This window comes from Rhinopithecus bieti, unplaced genomic scaffold, assembly GCF_001698545.2.
Source record: "Rhinopithecus bieti isolate Rb0 unplaced genomic scaffold, ASM169854v2 scaffold_82361, whole genome shotgun sequence".
NCBI classification, from domain to species: Eukaryota; Metazoa; Chordata; class Mammalia; order Primates; family Cercopithecidae; genus Rhinopithecus; species Rhinopithecus bieti.
This window is the reverse complement of record NW_016830492.1, coordinates 168,002-174,784: the sequence shown is the minus strand read 5'-3', so window position 1 is coordinate 174,784 and position 6,783 is coordinate 168,002. Positions and strand designations below refer to the sequence as shown.

At 36.1% G+C, this 6,783-nt stretch overlaps 1 protein-coding gene and 1 long non-coding RNA gene across 2 annotated transcripts in view; one reads left to right on the top strand and one right to left on the bottom strand.

Annotated features, from left to right (window-relative positions):
* Positions 1–6,232, top strand: part of LOC108524460 (uncharacterized) — a 23,598-nt gene extending 17,366 nt beyond the window's left edge. Inside the window, exons 3-4 of the long non-coding RNA XR_001884052.1 lie at positions 5,606–5,718; positions 6,134–6,232. This is a non-coding gene — a long non-coding RNA (uncharacterized LOC108524460). The remainder of the gene's footprint in view (positions 1–5,605; positions 5,719–6,133) is intronic.
* POC1B (POC1 centriolar protein B) overlaps positions 1–6,783 on the bottom strand; it is a 113,543-nt gene that overhangs the window by 26,325 nt on the left and 80,435 nt on the right.

Below are 6,783 nucleotides of genomic sequence, written 5' to 3'. Positions count from 1 at the left end.
GACATTTATGCAGCCAACAGACACATGAAAAAAATGCCCATCATCACTGGCCATCAGAGAAATGCAAATCAAAACCACAATGAGATACCATCTTACACCAGTTAGAATGGCGATCATTAAAAAGTCAGGAAACAACAGGTGCTGGAGAGGATGTGGAGAAACAGGAACACTTTTACACTGTTGGTGGGACTGTAAACTAGCTCAACCATTGTGGAAGACAGTGTGGCGATTCCTCAAGGATCTAGAACCAGAAATACCATTTGACCAACCATCCCACTACTGGGTATATACCCAAAGGATTATAAATCATGCTGCTATAAAGACACATGCACACATATGTTTATTGTAGCACTATTCACAATAGCAAAGACTTGGAACCAACCCAAATGTCCATCAATGACAGACTGGATTAAGAAAATGTGGCACATATACACCATGGAATACTATGCAGCCATAAAAGAGGATGAGTTCATGTCCTTTGTAGGGACATGGATGAAGCTGGAAACCATCATTCTCAGCAAGCTATCACAAGGACAGAAAACCAAACACTGTATGTTCTCACTCATAGGTGGGAATTGAACAATGAGAACACTTGAACACAGAGTGGGGAACATCACACACTGGGGCCTGTCGTGGGATGGGGGGAAGGGGGAGGGATAGCATTAGGAGATATATCTAATGTAAATGATGAGTTAATGGGTGCAGCACACCAACATGGCACACATATACACATGTAACAAATCTGTATGTTGTACACAGGTACCCTAGAACTTAAAGTGTAATAATAATAATAAAAAAAGAAAAACATTTTGACTAACAATCTATAGGAAAGATTATATAAATTAATTGCTGGATGAAACAGCCAAAACATGTGCATGAAATAGGTTGTAGTAGGGAAACATAATGGAAGAGCTCAATTGCAAAAAACATATGACAGGCAGAAGCAATGCCACTGTTGCCAGGAGAACTGCCTGGAAAGGGTGCCAAGGCAAAAACTAAAAATAAACAAAACATATTCACAAACATACTCATAGTTGGGGATATAAACCCCGTGATTAATGTTTTCCTTGATGAATAAATACATAAAAATAGTCATAGCACTTTGTAGGATAAATGAATAGATCTTAACACTTAACTAAATATTAACAATATAATGTCTTAGAGAAAACTGCTGCTCTCTAAATCAAAAGTTTTCAATACATTTAAGGTAAGCAGTAGTTTATCTTAAAATCAAAATTATTTTTCTCAATTCTAACTATTTGGTAAACTTATCAATATATTCAATTGAAAAAATGGTAACTTAAAAATAATATGACATGGTTGAAGTTTCTCATGTGATCCTTTGATACACAGTGCCCAAAATGTAAGACAGCCATATGTTTATTATATTACATATTTCATAGAACACTGAAATATATAAGTGATTTCTAGAAAAGGAAAGAACAAAATAATTTCTAAAATAGTGTACATATCTTGAATTTTTTCAGTAATTTTACTGTGTACAGAACTGTACAAAAAGTACTCAAAATTTTCTAAAAAAGTACAAATCCGAGAGAGCATATTTCTTAGTCAAATTATGCAAATTTCAACTGATTTTCCAAAGCATACAATTGTGTTTGCTTCGGCTTAATGATGCATTTCCAGTTCTATTTACAATAAGGAATTATTTTAAATATTTATCATCTTGAAACTTTATTAAATTGCTATCCCCAAAATGCATAGTTCTGAATTAAGAATAATATTTACTCAGCATGGTACTTTACCTGATGTTAGATGTCATTTAAAATAAATTTATTTTATATATTATCAACCTTAGAGAATGGACCAAGTAGGGCTTTTCTGAACCTGAAGCTTCAAGCAGAAGTGTCCAAGTAAATAGCAAAATTCCTTTGAAAATTCTACCTCTGGGGACAAGGTGTTAATACTACAACATATACAGCTCTATGATATAGTCAATCCAAGAGAGGCAAACTGAGTCTGAGGAGCCCTGAACATGGAGCTACTGGACCTCCTGGAACTATAGATAACGCATGACCTGAGGAACATTAAGAGTGAGAGAGAGAGAGAAACTGGAAGACATGGCCTGGATTCTGCACACAGTCACACAGTTTGTATCACAGACTTGGGCTTTCTTCTGAGCCTTGCCCCCAAGATTTCCAACCCGACTAACTGAGGATATTTACCAGGAAAGCATAGCTGTGTTTAAAAATAAAAGTCAGGATGGGCATGGTGGTTCATGCCTGTAATCTCAGTACTTTGGGAGGCTGAAGCTGGAGGATGGCTTGAGCCCAGGAGTTAGAGACAAACCTGGACAACATGGCAAGACCTCGTCTCCATTTTAAAAAACAAACAAACAAACAAACAAAACCCAACCAGCCAACCAAATGACAGCAACAAAAGGCCAATTAAAAACAGAATTCACTTTATAAAAATCACCCTAACCAAATTTGATAAAACTGATGTTCTCATCTATTCCAAAATAAAATAATACCTGCACACAACAGAACATCAAAAACACCATCAAAGGAAATTTCTGCATACACAGTTCTTACTGCTGAGAACATCCTTTTCAACAAACAGACAAAACTAAAATTAGTGATAGGGCAGAAGTGAGAACCTGGGGAGAGCAGTCAGAGAATAGTAACAAAGCCCTGCCAAGGGAGGTAAAGCCATTACATCATTATGAAAGAGATTTAAAGACATGACAGATCAAATAATTATTCGTATCAGGAAGCTATATCCACACAATTACGCTTGAACAACCTATGATGAGAACGCCATATGGCACACCTTCTGGATAAACAGTAAGAGACAAGTGTGTCTTAAACACAATTCTTCCTGATGAGCATTCTAACACTAAGTTAAGGACTTGTGTGTGCTGAAGTGTGGTGTGTGCCAAGGATTTATGCACTTGGCAAGTAGGAATAGGCAATGCCTAAATTCCCAAAGTAGCCTTCACAACCAGTTACTTACAAGCATTGGTTGACTCAAGGGTCTATTTCTCCACCCGCTCCCAAACTGGAGGTCCTCAGTACTTTCCATTTTTTTCCCCCGCAACCAGAGATATGCATTAGGTCTCCTTGGCTACTACACGATGGTGAAAAATATTTACTTAAGTTAAATCATACTGACCACAAGGAATCTAAAACCAGGATTCAAAGTGGTAAGGCCTGTAGTCTGTGTGTCTAAACATCTGGAAGGCAGGTTGCTGCTGGTGTTCAGACTGTCCTCTGAGGTTAGTTCAATCAGAGCCTTGCTTGCCCCCATCATTTCCTGGCTGTGTATCTTTGGGGAAGTTACCTAACCCCTTTAAGGCTAATTTACAGAATGCAAGAATCTACATGCATGCTTAGTAATGAGGTAAAATGTTTAGTAGCATGTGAAAAATGGTGGCTATTTTTATGGGAACCACAGGCATGTAAATGAGAGTGCTCCTGAATTGATTTACTGAAACACTGAGGTAACACATTTGTAAATTAGTTACATTTAACCATTCCACATGTATATATACTTTAAAACATCATGTTATACATAAGAAATACATACAATTTTATCTGCCAATTAAACAATAAATAAATGAAAGAAAAAAGGAGGAAAAATTCCCTGAATATAATACTACATTCCCAGATAAGCAACTCAAATTGGCAAGTTGGCAATTCTCAAATTATTTTATAAATCTAGTGCAATGGTAATCAACATTCCAATGGCATGGTTTTTTGAAACAGACAGAATAATTTTAAAATTCATATGGATAAGTAATAGGCAAGAAGACCCAGGAAAGTTTTGAAGGAAAAAACTGTGCATTATATAATAAAGAAATATTCTAAATCTACAATAATTAAAAAGGTATGATAATGGATCAAGAGCAAACAGATGATAATGGATCAAGAACAAATAGATCAAGAACAGATCAATAAGACAGAAGAGAAAGTCTCCAAAGAGACACAAGTTCACATGAATTTAATGTTTAAAGAAGGTTATTCAAATCAGTGAAACAATACAAATTGAGGATACTTTTTAACTATAAATCTGTACCTCATAACTAAATTAATACATCTGGATTTTAAGGTTTTATCATTAAAAATAAAACCTCATGAAGAGTAGCTAAGATGTTTGGGGATTGATGAGGGAATTTCTTTGCATAGAATCCAAACAACAAAAAATAGTTTTCAAAAAGGTAATGCAGCTAAACCTATCAAATATCAGAAACTAAATTCAAGGAGAAATGAGGAAAAAGGAAAACATATTTGTAGCACGTGGCAAGAGGTCAATCTTCTTTTTTTTATTTTCTTTTTTTTGAGATGGAGTCTTGCACTGACACCTGGGCTGGAGTGCAAGTGGCACGATTTTGGCTCACTGCAACCTCTCTCTCTAGGGTTCAAGCAATTCTCCTGCCTTAGTCTCCCAAGTAGCTGGGATTGCAGGCAGCCACCACCATGCCCAGCTAACTTTTATATTTTTAGTAGAGACAGGGTTTCACCATCTTGGCCAGGCTGGTCTCAAACTCCTGATCTTGTGATTTGCCTGCCTCGGCTTCCCAAAGGGTTGGGATTAGAGGCGTGAGCCACTGCGCCCTGCCCGAGGTCAATCTTCTTAACTAAAATTACCTAAGGATCAATTTAAAAATGAACAATAGGAGAATGGGCAAAACACACAAATATGCAATCTTCAGAAATACAAATAAACAGTAATCATGAACATGTCAAAACTCACAAGTCACTAAAAAATGAAATAAACTTGATAACATCTTTTGCTTATTAAGCTGTTTTAAGGCTTTTATCATTTTAAATAATTAAAATAAATAGAAAACCTTTAAAGGTTTTGTCATGTTGATGTTGTTATTACAAACAATGTTGGAATAGGCATCCTTGAATAGAAATCTTTGTTTGTATATATTATCATTTCTTTAGGATGATTTACTATGTATCACTCAGGGTTCAGCAGAAAAACAGAAAGTACAGCCATTATTTTAACAGAGAGAATTTAATATAGGGAACTGGTTAAACAGATTTCTAAGTCTGTAAATGCTAAAAGGGAGCTCTGAGGTTAGCAGAGATATTAAATGTATGAAACTAGCTCCCTAGAATTGGGGAACAAAGGCAAGAGATTGGATTATTAGAAACTAGACACTCCAGAGGTCCCTTGCTGAGAGCTGAGATGGTTTGTTCACAAGGAGAAAAGAGGAATGTTCATTAAAAAGACATTCTGAAAAGGAAAAGGAAATGCCTGGCATTCCTTCTCCATCTCCCCTTCAACTTAAAACAAACAGCTCTATGTGCTTCAGAAAATAATCCAAATAGATACATAAAAAGTATGAGAATTTTGCCACCATAAATACTAAGGCCCACCAAAATTTTGCAGTGCTTTGGAAAGTAGGTTAAAAAGTACATATGATATAAAATATGAGCTTTGTAGTGGCCATCATTATCCTGAGTAAAAGAAAAACAAAATACTCTAGGAATTAAGACAAAAAATAGAAAATCAAATTATACTAAAAAAAAACTTCCATTGTAAAAGTCAATTGAAGTCAATTTGACATTTAAGTGATGGGTTGGTTGGTTGGTTGGTTGGTTGACTGAAAGCAACAATTTTATTTATGTTTCAGTATGTATGATTGTGTGGCCTGACAATCTCAGAAAGTAAATGCAAAGAAATTGAAAGACACGGAAAGACTAGGCCAGGACCAGCACTGGCCTTAATAGCCAGTTCACTGAGATGGTGAGGTTCTAAATCTTTAGAAGCCCTAATATATTTTACATAGTTTGACAGCGTAAAGCAGGAAGAACTGACTGAAAAATATGTGTTAGCAGACTTGCTGACTACTTTCACCAAATAATAATTAACTGTCAAGTGGCAAAATAAAGGAGCAAAGCCAATAGCTTTACTATCTCTGCAGCACCAAATAACTCAAAACCAGATGGGTATACATGTACAGAACAGCTGAAAGCTAAGTTCGCTATTTTCCGTGAAACTCCGACAGCCCCACAAATGGCATTTAGCTCCATAGTAAACCATCCTCTAGGTCAGCAGGAAGCTCATTATGGGCTGACAGTCCAGGAGACAAGCACTTTTCAGGGAGCTACCATAGTAATTTCCTGTGTGAAAAGCTCACTGCTGTTCTTGCATTCCTCAGGGTGCATTTCTTCTCATCTCAGAGGATGTTTCTCTTCCACAGGAAGAGGAAGGAACCAGTTGTTACTGGATGTGTGGGCTGAGAGCTGTCGGGCATTTTCAGCGTGCCTCGGTCTCAGCTGTGGGAACTGGGGATGCAGCTTAGATTTCCAGGCCTGGGACAGTCAATATTACTGCAGTAGTCTCGGGCGTCACAGTTTAGAAATACAGTATCTCAGGAAGTTGGAAGGCAGAAATAATACCTGGAACACCTCCAGTTCCCAGAAACGTGCTAATTTTCTAAGGGAAATTCTAAAAAGTTTTTATTGGGCTCCCAAATAGCATGATTTATAAATCCTTTTGTAAAGTTTTCTTTTTTTTTTTTTCTGTCTTCACATTTTGTATGGCAAAGTTCAAGTCCTAAATCACGTTTGTCAGTAGAAATAAGGACAAGTTTCACTGCATGAAGTATTCTTTACTAGGACTATTTTAAAAAACTTAAAGAGTATAAATTTTTGTAAATTAATTAATATGGTTTCTTCCCTGTGGACTTTGAAACTTAAAGAGAAAGAAGGCAAATTAGTATATTTGTCAGTATATCTTAATAAAAAAATTGGGATTTAGTGATTATTACTATTTTTATTAAAAAGCATATTTATTTGAAGGGGAAAG